We start from the raw sequence: 25,054 nt of genomic DNA on the forward strand, positions 1-25,054 counted from the left end.
TTATATATTAGTAACAATAAAATGAAAATTACAAAATTAAAAAATAAGCTACTATAAAAACCAGTTAACATTTAGGAATAAATTTTAGATTTCTACACTAAAAGCTATGAAACATTGCTGAGGAAAATGAAAGAGTATCTAAATAAATAGAAAGAAACATCATGTTCACTGAGTAGAAAACTCAATACCATTAAGATATCCATGTGAAGTTATTTCAATCATGTCTGACTTTGTACCCCTGTAAACTGTAGTCCACCAGGCTGCTCTATCCATGGGATTCTCCAGGCAAGAATACTTGAGTGGGTTGCCACTTCCTTCTCCAAGGGATCTTTCCAACCCAGGGACTGAACTCTCATCTTTTACGTTCATTCTCCCCAAATAGATCAATAAATCCAAAACGTCATCTATCAAAACTGCAGTAGGCCTTTCAGCAGGAATTAGAAAATGAAGTCTAAAGTTATGTTGAAATGCAAAAGGCCTAGAATAGTTAAAATAATTTTGACAACAAAGCACAAAGTTGAGTGACTCATATTTCTTGAATTCAAAATTTACTTTATAACTACAATAATTAAGGCAGTGTAATATTAAATATTTGCATAAAGACAAAGCTATTCACAAAACAAAAGGAAAGAAAAAAATCTTGAAACCGTTTTATACAGTTGGAACAAGCGTGGGCAGCTGGGATGGCGCATAAGCACGGCCGAGAGGAGCAACCCTATGTCTGAGGTCAGGGGTGGCGGCCGAGAGTGCCAGGCTGCGACAGCACAGGAGCAGCCAAGAGGAGCTACCCCACACCCAAGGCCAGGGGCGGCAGCCGGGAGGAGCTACCCCACGACCAAGGAGCGGTGGCTGCACGGGTGCAGGAGGGCCTAGAGGAGCTACTCCATGTTCAAGGTTGGGAGGAGTGATGGTGAGGAGATACCCCTTGTCCAAGGTAAGGAGCAGCGGCTGCGCTTTGCTGGAGCAGCTGTGAAGAGATACCCCACGCCCAAGGTAAGAAGAACCCAAGTAAGACAGTGGGTGTTGCAAGAGGGTATCAGAGAGCAGAGACACTGAAACCATAATCACAGAAAACAAGTCAATCTAATCACACTAGGACCATAGCCTTGTCTAACTCAATGAACTAAGCCATGCACTGTGGGGCCACCCAGGACGGGCAGGTCATGGTGGAGAGGTCTGACAGAATGTGGTCCACTGGAGAAGGGAATGGCAGACCACTTCAGTATTCTTGCCTTGAGAACCCCATGAAAGGTATGAAAAGGCAAAATGATAGAAATAAAATAGAATGAAAGAGGAACTCCCCAGGTCAGTAGGTGCCCAATATGCTACTGGAGATCAGTGGAGAAATAACTCCAGAAAGAATGAAAGAATGGAGCCAAAGCAAAAACAATACCCAGTTGTGGATATGACTGGTGATAGAAGCAAGGTCTGATGCTGTAGAGAGCAATATTGCATAGGAACCTGGATATTAGGTCCATGAATCAAGGCAAATTGGAAGTGGTCAAACTGGAGATGGCAAGAGTAAATGTCAACATTCTAGGAATCAGCAAACTAAAATGGACTGGAATGGGTGAATTTAACTCAGATGACCATTATATCCACTACTGCGGGCAGGATTCCCTCAGAAGAAATGGAGTAGCCATCATGGTCAACAAAAGAGTCCAAAATCCAGTACTTGGATGCAATCTCAAAAACAACAGAATGATCTCTGTTTGTTTCCAAGGCAAATCATTCAATATCACAATAATCCAAGCCTATGCCCCCACCAGTAATGCTGAAGAAGCTGAAGTCGAATGGTTCTATGAAGACCTACAAGACCTTTTAGAACTAAGACCCAAAAAAGATGTCCTTTTCATTACAGGGGACTGGAATGCAAAAGTAGGAAGTCAAGAAACACCTGGAGTAACAGGCAAATTTGGCCTTGGAATATGGAATGAAGCGGGCAAAGGCTAATAGAGTTTTGCCAAGAGAACACACTGGTCATAGCAAACACCCTTTTCCAACAACATAAGAGAAGACTCTGCACATGGACATCACCAGATGGTCAACACTGAAATCAGATTGACTATATTCTTTGCAGCCAAAGATGGAGAAGCTCTATACAGTCAACAAAAACAAGACAGGGAGCTGACTGTGGCTCAGATCATGAGCTCCTTATTTCTAAATTCAGACTTAAATCAAAAAAAGTAGGGGAAACAACTAGACCATTCAGGTATGACCTAAATCAAATCCCTTATGATTATACAGTGGAAGTGACAAATAGATTTAAAGGCCTAAATCTGATAGATAGAGTGCCTGATGAACTATGGACGGAGGTTCGTAACATTGTACAGGAGATAGGGATCAAGACCAGCCCTATGGAAAAGAAATGCAAAAGAGCAAAATGGCTGTCTGGGGAGGCCTTACAAATAGCTATGAAAAGAAGAGAAGTGAAAAGCAAAGGAGAAAAGGAATGCTATAAACATCTGAATGCAGAGTTCTAAAGAATAGCAAGAAGAGATAAGAAAGCCTTCCTCAGTGATCAATGCAGAGAAACAGAGGAAAACAACAGAATGGGAAAGATTAGATATCTCTTCAACAAAATTAGAGATGCCAAGGGAACATTTCATGTAAAGATGGGCTTGATAAAGGATAGAAATTGTATGGACCTAACAGAAGCAGAAGATATTAAGAAGAGATGGCAAGAATACACAGAATTGTACAAAAAAGATCTTCATGACCAAGATAATCATGATGGTGTGATCACTCACCTAGAGCCAGACATCCTGGAATGTGAAGTCAAGTAGGCCTTAGAAAGGATCAGTATGAACAAAGCTAGTAGAGGTGATGGTATTCCGGCTGAGTTATTTCAAATCCTGAAAGATGATGCTGTGAAAGTGCTGCACTCAATATGCCAGCAAAGTTGGAAAACTCAGCAGGGGCCACAGGACTGGAAAAGGTCAGTTTTCATTCCAGTTCCAAAGAAAGGCAATGCCAAAGAATGCTCAAACTACTGCACAATTGCACTCATCTCACATGCTAGTAAAGTAATGCTCAAAATTCTCCAAGCCAGGCTTCAGCAGTACATGAACCATGAACTTCCAGATGTTCAAGCTGGTTTTAGAAAAGGCAGAGGAACCAGAGATCAAATTGCCAACATCCGCTGGATCATGGAAAAAGCAAGAGAGTTCCAGAAAAACATCTATTTTTGCTTTATTGACTATGCCACAGCCTTTAACTGTGTAGATCACAAGAAACTGTGGAAAATTCTGAAAGAGATGGGAATACCAGACCACCTGATGAAACTGTGGAAAATTCTGAAAGAGATGGGAATACCAGACCACCTGATCTGCCTCTTGAGTAATCTATATGCAGGTCAGGAAGCAACAGTCAGAACTGGACATGGAACAACAGACTGGTTCCAAATAGGAAAAGGAGTATGTCAAGGCTATATATTGTCACCTTCCTTATTTAACTTCTATGCAGAGTACATCATGGAAAACGCTGGACTGGAAGAAGGACAAACTGGAATCGAGATTGCCGGGAGAAATATCAATAACCTCAGATACTAAGATGACACCACCCTTATGGCAGAAAGTGAAGAGGAGCTAAAAAGCCTCTTGATGAAGGTGAAAGAGGAGAGTGAAAAAGTTGGCTTAAAGCTCAACATTCAGAAAATGAAGATAATGGCATCTGGTCCCATCACTTCATGGGAAATAGATGGGGAAACAGTGGAAACAGTATCAGACTTTATTTTTTTGGGCTCCAAAATCACTGCAGATGGTGACTGCAGCCATGAAATTAAAAGAAGCTTACTCCTTGGAAGAAAAGTTATGACTTACCTAGATAGCATATTGAAAAGCAGAGACTTCACATTGCCTACAAAGGTTCGTCTAGACAAGGCTATGGTTTTTCTAGTGGTCATGTATGGATGTGAGAGTTGGACTGTGAAGAAAGCTGAGCGCCGAAGAACTGATGGTTTTGAACTGTGGTGTTGGAGAAGACTCTTGAGAGTCCCTTGGACTGCAAGGAGATCCAACCAGTCCATTCTGAAGGAGATCAGCCCTGGGATTTCTTTGGAAGGAATGATGCTAAAGCTGAAACTCCAGTACTTTGGCCACCTCATGCGAAGAGTTGACTCATTGGAAAAGACTCTGATGCTGGGAGGGATTGGGGGCAGGAGGAGAAGGGGACGACAGAGGATGAGATGGCTGGATGGCAACACGGAGTGGATGGACGTGAGTTTGAGTGAACTCTAGGAGATGGTGATGGACAGGGAGGCCTGGCAAGCTGCAATTCATGGGGTCGCAAAAAGTTGGACAGGACTGAGAGACTGAACTGAACTGAACTGAACCTTGACAATGGTGTTCACTTCAAGCATAGACTTTAAAAAAATGATGATTGGTGGTTTAGTCGCTAAGTCGTGTCCGACTCTTGTGATCCCACGGACTGTAGCCTGCCAGGCTCCTCTGTCCATGGGATTTTCCAGGCAAGAATACTGGAGTGGATTGCCATTATTGGAACAATAGATCAACCAGTGGAAAAGGTGAACTTTGATCTTCATCTCAGGTCTTATGCCAAAGTTAATTAGAAATGGATTATAATTTAACACAAAAGTTAATACTATACAATTTATAGAAAGAAACATGGAAGAACATCTTTGCAACTGGAAATTGGAAAGGTTTATTTTGTACTAGCCACAGAAGAAAATGAAAAAACAGGATAAATTGGATATTATCAAAATAAAAACTTGTACTCTTCAACAGACTCCACTGAAAAACAGAAAAAATATGTAGACTGGAAGAAAATATGTGCGACACATATCTGATAAAGGACTTCCAGCTGGAATATATAAGGAATCCTTACAATTCAATAAAAGGAAGAAAATCATCAAATAAAAAAATAGGCCAAAATTTATACAGAAAAGTCAGAGAGAAAAGTATTCAAATATATAATAAGCAACATCATTCAACATTAGGGAAAAAGTAAATTTAAACCACAACAAGACAAACTGCTTTATACTAACTAGTTGGCTAAAAGTTAAAGGGTGACAAATACCAAATGTTGGGAAGCATGTAGAACAAATGAAACACTCACAGTTTGCTGTTAAAAGAGTAATTTGGAAAAAGAGTACCATGACTTTAAAAAATGTTCTGGTGACTTTTTATAAAATGAATTGTATGCTTACTGTAAGACATGGCAAGAGAAAAGAAAACATATTCATAAAATCCTACACCCAAAAGTTTATGGTAGGCTTATTCATAATAGTCTCAAACTAAATCCATCAATAGATGAACATATAACTAACTTCTATTCATACAAAATGAAATACTATTCAGCAATGAAAAGGAACAGAGTCATGCAATAACATAAGTTAATTTTTAAAGCATTGCTATATACTGATTGAAAGCCAGACAAAAACCACTACAAAATGTATGATTTTATTTATGTGACACTCTGGAAGAGACAAAACTAATTTATGAAAGAAATCAGACCAATTACCTAGGATGAGAGTCTGAGGCTGACTTCAAATGGGCGCAAAGGAACTTTATGAATTGTTCTATACATTCACTGGGGGCCAGTTGAAATGTTCTCTATCTTCATTGTATGTTTGTTGCTGAGTCATATCTGACTCTGCGATCCTGTGGACTGTAGTCCACCAGGCTCCTCTGTCCATGGGGTTTTTCAGGCAAGAAAACTGGAGTGGGTCGGCATTTCCTTCTCCAGGGGATCCTTCCTGATCCAGGGATTGAACTTGCATCTCCTGTGTCTCCTGCAATGCAGGCTGATTCTTTACCCACGTGTATATATAAAATGTTCATATGCATTATATCGGATGTTAAATTATCTCAATAAAGTTTACTGAGAAAATCTGTCACAAATTTAAGCATTCCAGAAATACAAATTCCTTTGAATTAATAACCAAACATATTTTCTAATACTAAAATAACACTGTAGTCCATCCTTTCATAGGAAGAATTTAAACTTAATGTAATTGAAGCTTGACTTCTATTCTCTGCCCTGTTTCTTGTCTCAAAGAGGGAAGGAAGAGTGGGCTATAGCTTTGTACTTTTTATGTTCTCTTTTGTAAATGGATATGAAAGATAGGAAAAAGGTGTCTCAAGATGGGAATTTTTAGTTCAGTGTAATGGTTTATAGTATAATTTCATCACTTTTATTCTTGTATTTTTTTTTGACATAATGGATGAACTTAAAGCTATTTTCATTAATCTTTAATTCAGCTCCTTCTGCTACCTGATTGCATTTTATACACTTTAGTAATTGTTTTTTTAAAGGATTTTCCTATATTTACAGGGCTTTCCTGTTGGCTCCCATGGTAAAGAATCCACCTGCAATGCGGGTGACTGGTGTTCAATCCCTGGGTCAGGAAGATCCCCTGGAGAAGGAAATGGCAACCCATTCCAGTATTCTTGCCTGGGAAATCCCATTGACTCTTCCCTATCTCTGTACTATTGTTTCTTGACTGTTCCTCCCCTATCTCTGCATTCCCTTACTTCCCTAATTAGTAACTGTTTGAATTGTCCCTTTGGAACTCAAGGAAGGTGTAGGAAGCTGAGACATTCTTCCTACAAACATGAAATGGTGGACCCAGAAAGACTTTTGTACCTGGGAGCACCCCCACAATGGTGCTCAGTTTACAGTGAAATGTCTCCATTCATGCCCTCTTTAGTTGCTGTCACTTTCACAGGTCTCTGCTGAATTGTCCTTTATTGTTCTTTGACTGCAAGGCTCCTTTAGCTATTACTCCCAACTGTAGACCCTCACTCTTCAGGCATAAAAAACTCAGCAGGACAGCCTATAAACTTTACGGTCTTCAAGATATTCCTTGGCCACATTGAAATTATACTATTGCTCTTACAAAGTGCTAAAGGTCTAGTCATTTATAACAGGCAATTTTGAGTCAATATGCATATACCTATAGTATTTAGATGGGTCAATAGATAATCCACCTGATGTAAGTGTGTAATAGGTACTGGCATCACCTGAAGAACATCTTCCCTTGTTGGAAGAGGGGCCACTATTCACCTGGAGTGGCTTGCTTCTGTATGCAAATATAGACCGATGTTCGCAGATATTCTGGGGTTTCAAGAAAGTGGAAATAAGGTTTTATGTGAAATTTCCCAACAATAGGCCATATGTAGCCTGTGGATAGCTATACTAGTTTTCTATTGTTTTTTTAGCAAATCATCACAAACTCAGTGGCTTCAAATAATACAAATTTATTACCTTACTGTTCAGTAGGTCAGAAGTCTAACGTGGGTCTCTCTGGCTTTGTTCCTTTCTTAAGGCCCTTGGAAAAATGTTCTTCCTTGCTTTTTCCAGCTTCTAGGAGTCACCCACATTCCTTGGCTCATGGGCCCCTTCCTCCATCTTCAAAGCCAGCAGTGCCACGTTTCTCTTGCCTTTTATCTGTCGTCACAGCTCTCTCTGACCACAGCTGTGACAGTCTATCCACTTTTAAGAACTTGTGTGATTAGAGTGTACTCATGTGGCTAAGCCAGGATACTCTCCCCATTTCAAAGCCCTTAACTTTAATCACACCCGGAAATTCTCTTTTGCTTTATAAATTAACATATTTACAGATTCCAAGGATCAGGATTATGGACACCTTTGGGGAGTCATTATTCTACCTATAAATGGGCCAGTTGTAATCTCTGGTCTATATATTCTATGAAGTCATCTCCAACCTAGGATTCTTTCTACTCCTAGGAAAGGGCTATGGGCTGCTTTTGCTTTCTGTTTCCTGGATTTACCAAGACGCTGTCACTCACACCTGCCCAAGTGAAGGTTTATGAGATTCCCCTAGACCTCAGAAACCTGCAGGTCCTTGCTTCCTTGTTGACTTTCTTTTGTACCAGGAGAGGATCTGGTCTCAGGGAATAGGAGGAAAGTTTTACTCTGGCTTCATCTAACTGTGCTAAATCTTTAGCAACCTCAGGGCGAGGCTTTTGAAAGTCTGTTTCAAAGCCAGTTTGTATTTGCCTTGAGGCTAAAGTGTTTGGCTGCCCTAAAAAAAAGGAAGACATGAGGTTATAGGAAATACTTCAGGGAGGGATTAGTTAAAATTCTATTATTTTGCAAATTAATTTTATTTTGCTTTTTTCTTTTGACTTGAGAGATTTGTGTGTGCTCAAGCAGACCACTTTTAAATATTGACATGAGATAACAAAGAACAATTAGCAAATAGTGCTTTAAACTTCCATTATTTCAATTGCTAAAGCTGTAGCTGACTTCCGATTTTCTGTTCTGCCTTGAATAAAATGCTGAATGCCCATTAACATTTCAATAATACGTGAAATTTATTTTCCCAAAACTTACAGTTTTATGTTAAACTTGCAGTCATTTAGACTAATAACTTCATCACCTTAACTCCTTAAAATAAGATAATTTTAAATAAATTAGTAAATCATTTTTATATTTTCCTTTAAAGTTTGAAGACCTATTTGCAGTATTTCCTAATTTCCACTTTGTTGAAAGTCAGTATTACTACTACCACTACTTTTAGGATAGTTAGTGATTAGAAGAGTCGTGATTTTATTTTAATTGAAATTACTTATGGGTATAGGAAAACTCATTCAATGTTGTTAATGATTAAAAGATGCAGATTAGAACAAAGGACGTATTTTCACTTGATAGAGACTTTTCAAAAGATATAATTTTTTATTGTCAGGTTGTGTAAAACAAATTAAGAAATTATTTATTTTGGACATCTTTATGATAATACGGAGAAGACAATGGCACCCCACTCCAGCACTCTTGCCTGGAAAATCCCATGGATGGAGGAGCCTGGTGGGCCGCAGTCCATGGGGTCGCTGAGAGTCGGACATGACTGAGCGACTTCACTTTCACTTTTCACTTTCATGCATTGGAGAAGGAAATGGCAACCCACTCCAGTGTTCTTGCCTGGAGAATCCCAGGGATGGGGGAGCCTCGTGGGCTGCCGTCTATGGGGTTGCACAGAGTCGGACACGACAAGCGACTTAGCAGCAGCAGGATGATAATAAATGTTTTACAAGTTTTAAAATGTAGGTATTGGTGACAGTATCAAATAACTCTCCAAACACATAACAACTCCAGCATGGTGGAGGTTTTCTACTTGTACATGAGGTGATGTTGAATCAGTAAACCTGTGAGCAGAGCCTTTCTCTACATGGTCACTGGGACATCCAAACTAACAGAAGTTCTGACAACTTTAATGACAACTTCAGTTGCCATTCCAAACAATTGAAAAGGGAAAAGAGTTTGAAGAAGTACATGTAAGAGGGCTCTATGGGTCATTACAGCACTGATGATCATTGGTTGAACCTCAGACTCCTGGTCACACTTAAGTGCAGTGGTGGGAGGAACAGATAGTCTGGCTGCATCCAGGAGGAAGAAGAGGCTGTGGAATTTGGTGTATAGAACAAATTCTCTGCTACAATAGGCAGTATATGTGATCTGGCATTTCCATATTTATACTAAGAAAATTCAAATTCTGTGCTCAGAGATTGAGCTACAAAGAGTGTTTTTTAAAGCGATCTTTATAGTGGTGAACAATTGGATACTATTTGAATGTTCAGCAATAAGTTGTGCACTGATTTCAAAATACATGGTGATGTGTGTATATATACACATATTACATATGTAAAAAAGAATACACTATGGTGCAAGAATAGCTACAGCAATCAATGATGTCTAGATAAACATTTATTCACCTGGAACGTTATGCAAGGTATATCATCCATTTTAAAGAGCCAATTATGAATAGTATGTAGACTTTGAACCACTTTCATTATAACAATATATATTGATGGATGGAAAATATCCTAGAATGATATTGGTGGAGGCTATCCCAGTTACCTCTAGATTGTGGAGACATGGGTACTTTGATTTCCTTTGTACATTTCTTTCTTTAAAAAAAAAATTCCTAAAATTACTTTATATTTATTTTGCTTTTCTAAACAAAAAATAAAGTTGACTCTACTGCAAAAATATCTAGGCACATATTTCAATACAAAAGTTATCTTTTTCTATGGATTATGTAAATCAGTACTTAGATTTATTTTGCAGAGTTACGTAGACTCTTTGACCTGAGAATTCTATCTGTAGCTGGATACCTGTTCCCAGCTCCCCTGCATCTGTACTATGTAAATAACTCTTGAACTACCTTGAGCTATGTAAATAACTCTTCCATGTGGCAGGGGCTACATCTCTAAGATTTTTTTCTCTTGTACAGTGGATTACATACTTTAAAGTTCTCTTAACTTAGGCTAACTCGCTCATATCATCCGCAACAGAGTACGTCTGCTGTGTAAGTAGCTGACATGATTAGAAATAGTGCAGATTATCTCCTTTCCTTGTGACTTCCCTGGTGGCTCAGAACGAAAAGCGTCTGCCTACAATGCAGGAGACCCGGGTTCAATCCCTGGATTGGGAAGATCTCCCGGAGAAGGAAATGGCAACCCACTCTAGTATTCTGAAAAATCCCATGGATGGAGGAGCCTGGTAGGCTACAGTTCATGGGGTCACAAAGAGTTGGACGCGACTGAGCAACTTCACTTTTGTTTTTCAGTGCAGTATTGTACAACATAGTACATCAAGAAACAAGGGCACACTGGGAATGCTATTCATGAAAAAAGACACTTCACCGTGACTGTCAGCTTGTTCCTTTAAGTATTCACAAACTTTATTTCATCTAGACCATGACTAATTTTATGGTCAATTCTCAGCTAATGTTGTTGGTTTATTATTGAAGTGTCCCAGCATTTAATTTTGACTGTCCATCAGCCAGGCGGTTTGTCAAAAAGTCTCATTTGATAAATCAGAGGAGAATCCTTACTGAACTTTCTCAACTGCTTTCTTAGAAAATCTGCTCTAGAGCACAAATATATATCTATAATTGAAAACATTAGGAATTTAAGACCTTAAGCCTAGGATAGCAATAGGCACAGCAGCTTAACCAGCCATTGAGGATCTATTAACATTAAATCAGTTTCCTATCTGAAAAGAACAGTTTTCTGCTAAGATATAAAGATCAGCAAAATGGGTCTTTGAGATGGTGTTCTTTGATAAATCTATGGGGCTTCAAGTTGTCCTCTGCACAAAGGCTTGTAGTGGCGCCTGAAATCCAGACCTCATTTGCTTCTCCAAGCTATGCATCCATGTTTGAACCTGTGTCTATCTTGGTGTTTGAAGGAGATTAGCACAAAGGCTCTGTTTGGTCTTTGCTATTCCTGCCTTCCTTCCTTGGCTTCCCTTGTGGCTCACCTGGTAGAGAACCCACCTGCAGTGCAGGAGACCTGGCTTCGATTTCTGGGTTGGGAAGATCTCATGGAGAAGGGAAAGGCTACCCACTCCAGTATTCTGGTCTGAAGAATTCTATGAACTATATAGTCCATGGGGTCACAAAGAGTCGGACATGACTGAGTGACTTTCATTTTCATTATTCCTGTCATTGTTTAAGCCTGAATAAATTGCCATACACTTTATTAAGCTTCTCTTGTCATCCGAATCAAAAGATTTTTTTCAGTGCAGTATTGTAGGTTAACATTAACATGAATCACTTATTGACTAAGCCAAGACATCCCTTCCTCCCTCCCCTCCTTCCTTTCCTCCCTCATTCCTTGCTTTCTCCCTCCATCACCTTATTATATCACAGATATTATACTCAGCTTCAAAGATGAAAAAGTGAACATTGAAGATCCTGCCTTCCAGGATCTGGTGGTTGTTTTTCAGTCACTAAATCATGTTCAACTCTTTGTGACCCCATGGACTGCAGCACATCAGGCTCCTCTGTCCTCCTCTATCTCCCAAAGTTTGCTCAAATTCATGTCCATCAAGTCAGTGATGCTGTCTAACCATTTCATCCTCTGCCACTCTCTTCTCCTTTTGCTTTCAGTCTTTCCCAGCATCAGGTTCTTTTCTAATGAATCAGCTCTTCACATCAGTTGGCCAAAGTATTGGCGCTTCAGCTTTAGCAACAGTCATTCCAATGAATATTCAGGGTTGATTTCCTTTAGGATTGACTGGTTTGATGTTCTTGCTGTCCAAGGGACTCTCAAGAGTCTTCTTCAGCATTACAATTTGAAAGCATCAATTCTTCAGCATTCAGCCTTCTTTATGGTCCAACTCTCACATCCATACATGACTACTGGAAAAACCATAGCTTTGACTATACAGACTTTTATTGACAAAGTGACATCTCTGCTTTTTAATACGCTGTCTAGGTTTGTCATAGCTTTCCTTCCAAGGAGCAAGTGTCTCTTAATTTCATGGCTGCAGTCACCATCCTCAGTGATTTTGGAGCCCAAGAAAATAAAAGCTGTCCCTGCTTCTGCTTTTCCTCCATCTATTGGTCATGAAGTGGTGGGACCTTACTTTCAGGGAATTTATAATCTGGTGGTGGCATCATTCAAAAAATGACCATTAACAGATAATGTAATTGTGGGCAAGGCATGCTCATGAAGGACTGCTGTGGCCTCATCTTGATTCACAATGTGTAGGTGACCAGTAAAGTTTTCAGGGTCAAGCGTAGGGCATGATCCTCACTGAGTTCTAAGGCTTTTGGAGCACAGTTGTGAGTCAGAAAACCCTCAGGTTTAAACATTCTCTAAATAATGTCCCCAGCCCCTTCTCAACCCTTTACCCCCTAAGATCCTCACCTCTGTTTTATTTAGCTTGAAACTCAGCCAGTCAGCTTTCATGTGAGCCCTTAGCTCAGCCAGGCACTGAGTAAGCTCTAAAGCTACAGTGTCAGAATAGATGAAAAGAAGATGTAGTGCAGAGTATCATTAGTGTTCTGATGATATTCCAATATTTGCATTAAAGAAACCATAAATATTTTAAATCAGATTTCAAAAATTCCCTGTGCCCAGCCTGATTTTCTCAGGAATACCCAAAGAAATTTGGTAGAGGCATTTTATAGAGTCAGTGGGAGAAGATGGATTGATCTTGGCTGGAAAGAAGAGTTGAAATAAAAACTATGAGCTAACATAGGTCATGTATTTCTGGGGCACATTTTTGTAGGTGTATATGATTCTGTAAAATTTGACTAACTCTTTGTATAATGACTTCTAAAAAGTGATATTCTTTTTTTTTTGTGCAAAATAGAAAGAATCACCTTTTTTCTCCCTTAGACACAAGTATAAAAAGTAAAACAGAATGTCAAAATATTCTAGTTAAAATGCACGTTGTCAGAGATTCAGCTTCGCTGCTATTATGTTCAAGCAGCATGGCACTTAAGAACAATGGAACTGGGGTGAACTCTTCCAGGCCAAGTCTGCTTTATTTGAGCACAGCACTTTTCTTTGCACTAATTTCCCTGATTGACAGCAATATTGGCAGTGGGAAGGAATTTATGGGTATCATTAATGACAAGCAGTGGAAGCTTTTAGGTATTTTTTATATGTATATGTAAGAAACATTATGCCTTTCAAACTAATATGGTAAGAGGTCCTTTACTAAAATGGGATTTATAGATTCTAAAATGAAAATCTAACATATGCCACTATTTATATATACATGTATATATAAATAGTGGCATATGTTAGATTTTATACATACATACATGTATGGATTTTATACATACATGTGTGTATATATGTGTGTGTGTATATATATATATATATATGTAGAGGCAGTTTTATAACTTTCTGAAGTTGGAGGGTGGCATTTTATCAGCTGGGAGCGTGACAAAGATGAGAGGCCATCCTGAGGATTTTGTGTTCCCTTTTATCTGCAATTGGTTGCTCAGCTAAAGCTCTCCTTGATGTTTGTGGTGCTGGGTCTGTAGGAAAACCTGCACTCAATCTGATGCTTGGCAAATGAGATTGCTGTTAGAAACTAGACACAAATGATGTGCTTAAATTCCAGGAGATTACATTAATGTTACCATAAATGGAAAATCAAATTGTCATCATCTTAGAGGAGTAGAGAAGAAAAAAAAAATCTATTCATACCAGACACATCATAAAATTAAGTTACTTCACATAAAATATGAATTACTTGAGTCCCAAGAGGAAACCATTAAATATAAGCATATACAAAGTCCGTTTTGACCAAAACAAAAGTGAAATAAACTCAGGATCTGATTGGGCCATTACACAAAGGAAGAGTTGCTCAATAGACCTCCTATAATGGGGGATGTGGGTAGATACCAAGGATTTTTTAACTGCAGAAATTTTGATGATAAAGGAGAAGAATAAAAGGAGGGGAGAGAAAGTTCCCAGAACACCTTGCTAAGCACCATTTCCCATTGCCCAAGTCTAATTCTGATTACTTCTGCCATTTTAGAAAGCTCAAAGCCTGAGAATTTGACAAGGAAATAGGCCAAAAAATTGAACCCACATGTAAACTATTTACAGGGTTGCTAGCCCAGAGAAATGGGATGGGAAACAAACAGCAACAACAGCAAATTCAAAATTGGCTATAAATCTCAAATAAGAAGTGCTAGACTCACAGTGGGCATGGTACACCAGGATCAGCTTGCTTTAGAATTTATATATATACGAAGAACATCTATCACTAGTTCTCTTGTTGAAGAGAAATTCCAGAAGAGAATTGACACCCATGGAAAAGACCTATTACTGGGGAAAAAAACATTGTTTATATTTATTTCTTTGTTAATAGAAATGCTTAAATGCAGCAGTTCAGCTGAAGTGAGGAGGGTTATGTCCCCAATGTGGTACAAGTAGGGCCAGAGAATGTAGAACTCAAATTGGGGCTCTTTCCTTAGGCTGAGCAAGTGAACTCTGGGAGTTGGTGATGGACAGGGAGGCCTGGCGTGCTGCAATTCATGAGGTCGCAAAGAGTCAGACACGACTGAACGACTGAACTGAACTGAGGTCCTTTAGCTTCTGTTGTTCAATTTCATTTTTCTACTTAGCTCAGTGGAAAACTATACCCCCTCCCTCCACAGAATTGCTAATAGCCTAGGGATGCTCATACCATCTTTAGGAGTCAGTTGATACAAAGGGACAAAGAAAATGACTGTACACTGCCTGAAGGGATCAGGGAGTGTTTGGGGGGCTCGTGTTAACCCTAGGGATGATATCTTGTTGGCCTTGGGCATTTTGCACTCTATACGCCTGTGTGCTTGCAGAAGTTAAGTTTGAAGTGGTATATGGACAGAGGGAGCATGGTAGGCTACAGCCCATGTGTTTGCAACAGTTGGACACGACTGAGTGACTTCACTTTCACTTTCAGCAGTTCCTCACTGAGTTACTATCAAATGTTGAAAGTTCTTCATGCGTATAAATTTGCCCTGAGATTCAGCTGAGACAGTTATATTTTATTCATATTTGCACCCACTGAAATAAAATTTGAGAACAAACACTATGGTAGAGTAGGTGCTTGGTAATGAGATTTAAAAAGGAATCTTCAAGGAGGTGACAATCTAACAAAGGAAAAAAACAGAAATAAACATCACCATATACTATGATTACAGTTATTAGGGGTCATAGGAAGTACTTTAGGAGGAACAAGAACAGGAGTAACAGACTTGATGTTAGGACATTGGAGTAAGCTGCACAGATATTTGAACTGGGTTTTGAGGAATGAACTGGGTTTGGGGCTTCCTGGTGGCTCAGAGGTTAAAGTGTCTGTTTGCATCTGCCTGCAATGGGGGAGACCTGATTTCAATTCCTGGGTCGGGAAGATCCCCTAGAGAAGGAAATGGCAACCCACTCCGGTATTCTTGCCTGGAGAATCCCATGGACAGAGGAGCCTGGTGGGCTGCAGTCCACGGGGTCACAAAGGGTCGGACATGACTGAGCAACTTCACTTTCACTTTGAGGAATGAGATGGAGTTCACCGTATGGGAGCTGTATGATGGATGTTATCATATGAGGTTAAAGGCAGAGCAAAGTCCCGGAGGAATGCAAATTACAGTGTGTTTAGAATAGAAATTTTTTAATGTGTGAAATGGGAGTAGTAAAAGATGAGATCAGAAAGGTAGGATGTGTCCTGAGATTAAATGGGCTTTGGATACAATTCTAATACAGGGTTTCTAGTCAGTGGCTTCCCTTTCTAAGACTTTTCTTTCTGTTTAATAATTTCCTCTGAAATAAAATTTTTTACCTTTCTTCTAGATCATATCAACATATACACATGTACTAACATTTATTCTTTTCAAATACAAATTCTCAGTGCTAGGTTTATCCTACTCATCTCTATGTGCTGCTGTCTATATCTGGCTATAACTAAATAACCTTCACAGATTGTTCTCAAAAGTATTATTTACTTCTTTAATAAATGCTTCAGTTTTTACTAGCTATGTTGGCTAATTTTATGTGACAGCTTGTCTAAGCCACAAGTTGCTCAGCTATTTGATCAAATATTTCTGAGTTTGTCCAAGAGGATTTCTGAATGAGATTAACACTTGATTGGATAGACTGAGTGAAGCAAATTGCCCTCCCCTAATATGGGTGGTTCACCTATTGCTGAAGCCTGGCTTGGAGAATTTTGAGCATTACTTTACTAGCATGTGAGATGAGTGCAATTGTGCAGTAGTTTGAGCATTCTTTGGCATTGCCTTTCTTTGGAACTGGAATGAAAACTGACCTTTTCCAGTCCTGTGGCCCCTGCTGAGTTTTCCAAATTTGCTGGCATATTGAGTGCAGTACTTTCACAGCATCATTTTTCAGGATTTGAAATAGCTCAACTGGAATGCCATCACCTCCACTAGCTTTGTTGGTAGTGATGCTTTCTAAGGCCCACTTGATTTCATATTCCAGGATGTCTGGCTCTAGTTGAGTGATCACACCATCGTGATTATCTGGGTCGTGAAGATCTTTTTTGTACAGTTCTTCTGTGTATTCTTGCCACCTGTTCTTAATATCTTCTGCTTCTCTTAGGTCCATACAATTTCTGTCCTTTATCAAGCCCATCTTTACATGAAATGTTCCCTTGGTATCTCTAATTTTCTTGAAGAGATCTCTAGTCTTTCCCATTCTGTTGTTTTCCTCTGTTTCTCTGCATTGATCGCTAAGGAAGGCTTTGTTATCTCTTCTTGCTATTCTTTAGAACTCTGCATTCAGATGCTTATATTGTTCCTTATCTCCTTTGCTTTTCACTTCTCTTCTTTTCACAGCTATTTGTAAGGCCTCCCCAGACAGCCATTTTGCTCTTTTGCATTTCTTTTCCATGGGGATGGTCTTGATCCCTGTCTCCTGCACAATGTCAGGAACCTCCGTCCATAGTTCATCAGGCACTCTATCTATCAGATCTAGGCCCTTAAATCTATTTCTCACTTCCACTGTATAATCATAAGGGATTTGATTTAGGTCATACCTGAATGGTTGAGTGGTTTTCCCGACTTTCTTCAATTTAAGTCTGAAATTGGTAATAAGGAGTTCATGATCTGAGCCACAGTCAGCTCCCTGTCTTGTTTTTGCTAACTGTATAGAGCTTCTCCATCTTTGGCTGCAAAGAATATAATCAGTTTGATTTTGGTGTTGACCATCTGGTGATGTCTATGTGTAGAGTCTTCTCTTGTGTGGTTGGAAGAGGGTGTTTGCTATGACCAGTCTATTCTCTTGGCAAAACTCTCAAAACTCAAAATCTCCAAGCCAGGGTTCAGCAATACATGAACCATGAACTTCCAGATGTTCAAGCTGGTTTTAGAAAAGGCAGAGGAACCAGAGATCAAATTGCCAACATCTGCTGGATCATGGAAAAAGCAAGAGAGTTCCAGAAAAACATCTATTTCTGCTTTATTGACTATGTCAAAGAAACTGTGGAAAATTCTGAGGGAGATGGGAATACCAGACCACCTGACTTGCCTCTTGAGAAACTTATATGCAGGTCAGGAAGCAACAGTTAGAAGCGGACAAGGAACAACAGACTGGTTCCAAATAAGAAAAAGAGTACATCAGTGCTGTATATTGTCACCCTACATATTTAACTTATATGCAGAATACATCATGAGAAACACTGGGCTGGAAAAAGCACAAGCAGGAATCAAGATTGCCGGGAGAAATATCTATAACCTCGGATATGCAGATGACACCACCCTTATGGCAGAAAGTGAAGAGGAACTAAAAAGTCTCTTGATGAAAGTGAAAGTGGAGAGGGAAAAAGTTGGCTTAGAGTTCAACATTCAGAAAACTGAGATCATGGCATCTGTCCCATCACTTCATGGGAAATAGATGGGGAAACAGTGGAAAGAGTGTCAGACTTTAATTTTTTGGGCTCCAAAATCACTGCAGATGGTGATTGCAGCCATGAAATTAAAAGATGCTTACTTCTTGGAAGGAAAGTTATGACCAAACTAGATGGCATATTCAAAAGCAGAGACATTACTTTGCCAACAAAGGTCCATCTAGTCAAGGCTATGGTTTTTCCAGTAGTCATGTATGGATGTGAGAATTGGACTGTGAAGAAAGCTGAGCACCAAAGAATTGATGCTTTTGAACTGTTGTGTTGGAGAAGACTCTTGAGAGTCCCTTGGACTGCAAGGAGATCCAAACCAGTCCATTCTAAAGGAGATCAGTCCTGGGTCTTCTTTGGAAGGAATGATGCTAAAGCTGAAACTCCAGTACTTTTGGCCACCTCATGCGAAGAGTTGACTCAATGGAAAAGACTCAGATGCTGGGAGGGATTGGGGGCAGGAGGAAAAGGGGATGACAGAGGATGAGATGGCTGGATGGCATCACCGACTCAATGGACGTGAGTGTGCATGAACTCCAGGAGTTGGTGATGGATGGGGGGCCTGCATGCTGCAGTTCATGGGGTCGCAAAGAGTCAGACATGGCTGAGCGACTGAACTGAACTGAATATGGGTGGGCCTCATCCAATCAGTTGAAGGCCTGAATAGAACAAAAAATCTGACCTTCCTGCTTATAAGAGATAATTCCTTCTGTCTGACTGCCTTTGAACTGGGACATCAGCTTTTTCCTGCATTCACTCTAACTGAAACATCAGTTCTTCCTGGGTTTCAAGACATCTGCCCTTGAGACTGGAATCACACCATAGGCCTTTCTGGGTTCCAGCTCACCAACTCACATTGAAGACCTTGAAAACTGTCACCATTTGTGATCATGTGGACAAAACTCTTATAATAAATCTCTTTTATATTTATATATTATGTAAACATTAAATATTAATTAAACATATATTTTATTGGTTCAGTTCCTCTGTACTAGTCTGATTAATACCCCAACTAACACTCTTCTGATTCTCAATTTCCTCATCTTTATAATGAAGATAACAAATACAATATTATCTACCATTGGGTCTATTTTAAGGAAATAGTACTAATATCTGTGTGTGTAATATATGTTTTTACAGTGCTAAGAGTTTGGTGGAAATAAATATAATGTAATTGGAAGCTATTATCACTTAACAGTTTTTCTACCTACACTACTGTTTGGGCTTCTCTGTTCACGTTACATTCTCTGATATTGTTACATCAGACATCTCTTGCAACAGGCCTCATATTTTTGGATCATCTTTATTTCTCCAGTTTTTTTTGAGCAAACAGTTTAGCACATGTGCAACACAGCAGCAGCATGTCATACCTATGTCAAATACTTCTCTTTTTATTAGCTTTATAGAGCTATAATTAACATAAACTGAACTTGTTGAAAGTTCATGATTTAATAAATTTTGACACATGGATACTTCTCTAATGCCATGCCTACAATCAAAATAATGAACATATTCATCACCCCCAAAAGTTTCCTGTTGGCCCTTCAATTCCCTCTCTTGCATTTCTTTGCCACCCATTTTCCAGGATATATCGGACCTGCTTTTTGCCAGTGCAAATTAATTACAACTACAAATATTAGAATTTTCTAGAATTTTGCATCAGTTCAGTTCAGTTCAGTCGCTCAGTCGTGTCCGACTCTTTGTGACCCTATGAATCGCAGCACGCCAGGGTATTCATGTCTTTCTTTTTTCTCTGAGCATCCTCTTTTTGAGGTTTATCTGTGTTGTTGAAGATATCATTAGAATGCTTCTTTCTATTGCTGAGTAGCATTTCACTGAATGGTTATACGACAATTTGTTTATCCTTTCCTCTACTGATAATAATTTAGATTTTTCCAATTTGGGCTATTAAAGCTGCTATAAATATTTATATACAAGTTTTTTAAGGAGATATGCTTTTATTTACCTTGGATAAATACGTTGGCATTAAATGACTGTATTGTATGATAGACATAGAATTAACTTTTTAAGACCCTGCCAAACTGTTTTAGACCGGGAGTGCATAAGAGTTTCAGTTGTTCCATATACCTGCCAAGACTTGATATGGTGAGTCGTTTTAATTTTAGGCATGCTAATAGGTGTGTGGTAGTAGTTTATTGAGATTTTAATTATACTTCCATAATTACTAATGATGTTGAGCATTTTTATGTGCAGATTTACCATCTGTATAAATTCTTTGGTGATGAGCATGATCAAACCTTTGACTATTTTATAATTGTGCTTTTTATGTTCTTATTGAATTTTAACTGTTCTTTACGTATTTATAGATACAAGTCCTTTATGAGACAAATAATTTGCAAATATTTTCTCCCCCAGTCTATGGCTTGTCTTTTCATTTTCTTAACAATGTCTTTGGAGGAGAAGATGATTTAATTTTGATAAATCAATAAATCAATTTTTATTTTTTGTAAATTGTCTTCCTGGTGTAACAGCTAAGAAATTATTTCCTAACCCCAAATCACTTACAAATCACATTAAGTTATTTCCTGTACTTTCTTCTAGAATGTTTATGAATCTTGAATTTATACTTGAGTATATGATCCATTTTGATTTAACTTTTGTATATGGTGTGAGATATGAATTGAAATTCTTTTTTCTTGCTTTCTTTTCCTCTTTATAAATATAAAAAGCCTAATCTTCATTGTGAAAGTATATGGAAGGTAAGGGGTTTGGGGAGGTAATTAGGTGTGGATGAGATCATGGACACAGAGCCCACATGATGGAATGGGATTCATGCCCTTGTAAGGAGGTAAAGAGCATACCCCTTTTCATGTGAGACTACAAAAAGAAGTCAGAGCCTGCAACTCAGGGAAAGGCTCCCATCAGAACCCGACCAAGCTGGCACCATAATCCTAGACTTCCAGTCTCCAGAATTGTGAGAAATATGGATCTGAAAATCAAACAGTGGAATTGCAGAATGTATATTTTTGTCCAGTAATCTTAGGTTCTGTAGGATTCAAAGTCCTGTATCTCAAGTAAGTGGAAAAGATGCTTCTACAGGGAACACAGCCAAGATTCTACTGAACTTGAAAAGACTGCTACCAACTGATCAGTTCAGCCTTGCTATGTGAGTGAGTTGGTAGGCAGAGAAAGGACTTACTAATGAACCTAACATTGCTACCATATTATGAGGGCAGAAGGGAACATGTGTAAAACCCAGGGAACTCACAGAAGTATTTCTTATTAATTCCATGACCAGTAAAGGGACAAATCCAACAACCACAGCCAAGCAAAGGCAAAACAACTAAAGACTCAGAACCTATAAGGATGAAGATCTGAGTCACTACTAAAGGAAACAACCTAGAGTTGATGTATGGCTGGTCAAAGGTAGAGGGAATCTAGAATAGGTGGGAGAGAGAGCTGTTGATAAATCACAGCCCCAATCCCTGTTGCAGCAACAGGGACTATAGATTGCTCAACTAACCCTTCAGCATTGGTTTTTGAAGATTAAAGTAAACCATTATCTTGAAGGTCCTGAATAATTTTAGGAATGAATATTATCAGACCTTCTTATTCCCTGCCTTACACTTTTCATGCTCACATTAAATTCCAAATATTGCTGTTAGCAACCAGATCCTTTCAGGTATAATCTGGCAATACCTCTCTTCTGTGCTTTATAACTCTATCTTTCTGTCCTGACACCTTTGATTACACTGAGGGCAGAATCTCTCAATAGCTGAGTTTGAGAAAATCAGAAAGTATGGAGAATGGACACCCATAAATAACCCTGGAGCAGTAGGGGATGGGGGCCTACAGATAAATGGTCTCTAACAGGCAGGCAGTTCTAAGGAATGTTCTACAGCTTCTTAGAAGATTCCCAGATGATAGAGTCTCCAGTGATGATCAAGTTAATACATGCTTATATCGACTGTCCTTCCTTCCCTGCTTTACCCATTCCAGTTCTCCATTCCAAGCTCATGGGACTGAGTACCAAAATAAACTACTTTCACTGTAGGCTTGTTTTAGACTCTGATTTCTGATGAGTTGTACAAGTTCAAACAGTTGCCTTTGGCATCCATGTTCCAGTGGTCATTCCTCTGTCCTTGTTAAACTTATCAGAAACATGAGACAAGACACTCATTTTCTCTTTCGTGACATATTTTATTCTTTTGGTTTCTAAGATAGTAACACCTGGTTTGGCTTCTACCTCAGTTCAGTTCAGTTCAGTCACTCGGTCATGTCAGACTCTTCACGACCCTATAGACTGCACCACGCCAGGCCTCCCTGACCACCACCAACTCCCAGAGCTTGCTCAAACTCATGTCCATTGAGTCGGTGATGCCATCCAACCATCTCATCCTCTGTCATCCCCTTCTCCTCCCGCCTTCAATCTTTCCCGGCATCAGGGTCTTTTTAAATGAGTCAGTTCTTTGTATCAGGTGGCCAAAATATTGGAGTTTCAACTTCAGCATCAGTCCTTCCAATGAATATTCACAATTGATTTCCTTTAGGATGGACTGATTGGATCTCCTTGCATTCTAAGGGACTCCAAGAGTCTTCTCCAACACCACAGTTCAAAAGCATCAATTCTTCGGTGCTTAGTTTTCTTTATAGTCCAACTCTCACATCCATACATGACTACTGGAAAAAACCATAGCTGCACTTCACTTATGAGGCCTCAGGCCAACCAGGAAAACAGGAGCCCATGACATGTGGCAGCACTCCTGGAGAGGAGACCTGGTCCCACCCTCCTGTTGGCCACCTCCAACACAAGTCATCATGTCCCTGGGTCAGAAAAGTGAGCACTGCAAGCTTGAGGAAGATCTCCAGGCCCCAAAAGGCCTAGAAAGGGCTTTGAAAGTGTGCAGGCTCCTATGGCTAGGAAGGAAGAGGCCAACTCCTCCTCCTCTTCTTCCTCCATATCCTCCTTCTCCTCCACCCACTCTTCTCCTCCCTCACTCCTTTGACCTCTGGCACCCCAGAGGAGGTGCCTGCCACTGGGGCACTGAGTGCTTGCCAGGGTTCTCAGGGAGCCTGCTTCTCATCCGCTGCCACCACAGCCTCTCTACTGAGTCAATCTGATGAGAATATCAGAAGCCAAGAAGAGGAGGGCCCCAGCATCTCCAAGGCTCCACCAGATCCCCAGTTCTTGCTCAGTCATGAGCTAAATCAGAAGGTGACTGAACTGGTGCAGTTCCTGTGTGTCAAATATGTAACAAAGGAATCCACCCCCAAAGCATAAATGCTGAGGAGTGTCATCAGAGAGCACAAAGAAAACTTCCCTGTGATCTTCAGCAACGTCTGTGAGTGTATGGAGGTTGTCTCTGGCATTGAAGTGAAAGAAGTAGACCCCACCAGCCACTCCTATGACCTTGTCAAATCACTCAACCTCAGCTATGACAAGAGGCTGAGTGATGACCGGGGCATGCCCAAGACCAGTCTCCTGATACTTCTCCTGGGTATGACCTTCATGGAGGGGAACTGTGCCCCCAAGGAGAAAATCTGGGAAGTGTTGAATATGATGGGGCTGTATGCTGGGCAGAAGGATTTCATCTATGGGGAATCCAGCAAACTCATCAATAATGATTTGATGAAGGAACAATATCTAGATTATCAGCAGGTGTCGTGACAGTGATCCTGCACGATTATGGATTTCTACGGGGTTCAAGGGCCTATGCTGAAATCAGCAAGATGAAAGTCCTCGAATTTTTTTTTTTTTTGCCAAAATCAGATGGGTGGGACTGACTCCACTTCCTTCTCATTCTGGTATAAGGAAGCTTGAGAGATGAGAGAGCCCAGGCCAGAGCTGCCCCCTGGGATGACACTACTGTCACGGCCAGGGAAAGTCCCAGTGTCACACCCAGCAGACTATCTTGCCCTGAGTGAAGTCAGAAGCAGTTTATTCAGTCTTCATTTGAAGACAGCAGCCAGTATTCTACACAGTGGAGGATCAGGGTGGATCTGAAAGGAAGGGTATAGCATCTTTGCATTTCTGTTGTATATGGGTGATTTGGATATTTATCTTTATTTTTTACTTTCCCCCTCCAAATATTGTTTAATAAAGTTTAATTAGCTCCAGAAAACAATCTTCTGTCCATCCACTTCACTCTCCATCTTCACTGCCTAGTATGTCACGGTAATATCAAACCTGAACCACTGTCACAGCCCTCTACTTGGCCTTCCAACTCCTACTCTTGTTCCTTAGAATTCAGTCTCTGCACAGCAGAGAGAATGACCCCTGAAGTTCATTAATCAGAACATATTGTTCCTAGGCTTAAAACCCTCCAAAAGGCTCCCAGCTGCACTTAGAATAAATGCAATGACTGATCATCACCTTTCCAGATTTTACATGAACTGACTGCTGCCTGCCTGTCTGACTTCTTCATCTACCTTTCTCCACCTCTCATTATGCTACAGTCACACGGGCCTTGCATCTGATCTATGAGTTTACCAAGTATATTTTTGCCTGAGGGCATTTTCACTCTCTGTTCCCTCTGCCTAGGACAAGCTGCCATCATATCTTTACAAAGCTTGCTACTTCTTGTCATTTGTTTCAATTTAAATATCACCTCCTTAGAGAGGCCTTCAAATCTAGCCAAATACCCTACCCTCATGCCCACTCACTCTAATATCATATTTCCCTATTTTTAAAAATGATGCTATTTTTTATTAATTGTTACATTTAGAATTTATTTTTTTAATTTTAATGGGAGGATAATTGTTTTACAATATTGTATTGACTATTGCCATAGAACAATATGAATCGGCCACAGGTATACGTGCATGCATGCTCGGTCATGTCTGACTCTTTGCAACCCCGTGGACTGTAGCCCACCAGCCTTCTCTGTCCACTGGATTCTCTAGGCAAGAATACTGGAGTGGGTTGCATTTTCCTACTCCAGGGAATCTTCCCGACCCAAGGATTGAA

The 25,054-nt window shown here is 39.8% G+C and overlaps 1 pseudogene; it reads left to right on the forward strand.

Moving 5' to 3' along the window:
• The first annotated feature begins 13,210 nt into the window (after positions 1-13,210).
• On the forward strand, positions 13,211-23,871 carry LOC138088324 (putative MAGE domain-containing protein MAGEA13P; annotated as a pseudogene).
• Positions 23,872-25,054: the final 1,183 nt, after the last annotated feature.

Source organism: Capricornis sumatraensis, chromosome 11 (assembly GCF_032405125.1).
Source record: "Capricornis sumatraensis isolate serow.1 chromosome 11, serow.2, whole genome shotgun sequence".
Lineage (NCBI taxonomy): Eukaryota > Metazoa > Chordata > Mammalia > Artiodactyla > Bovidae > Capricornis > Capricornis sumatraensis.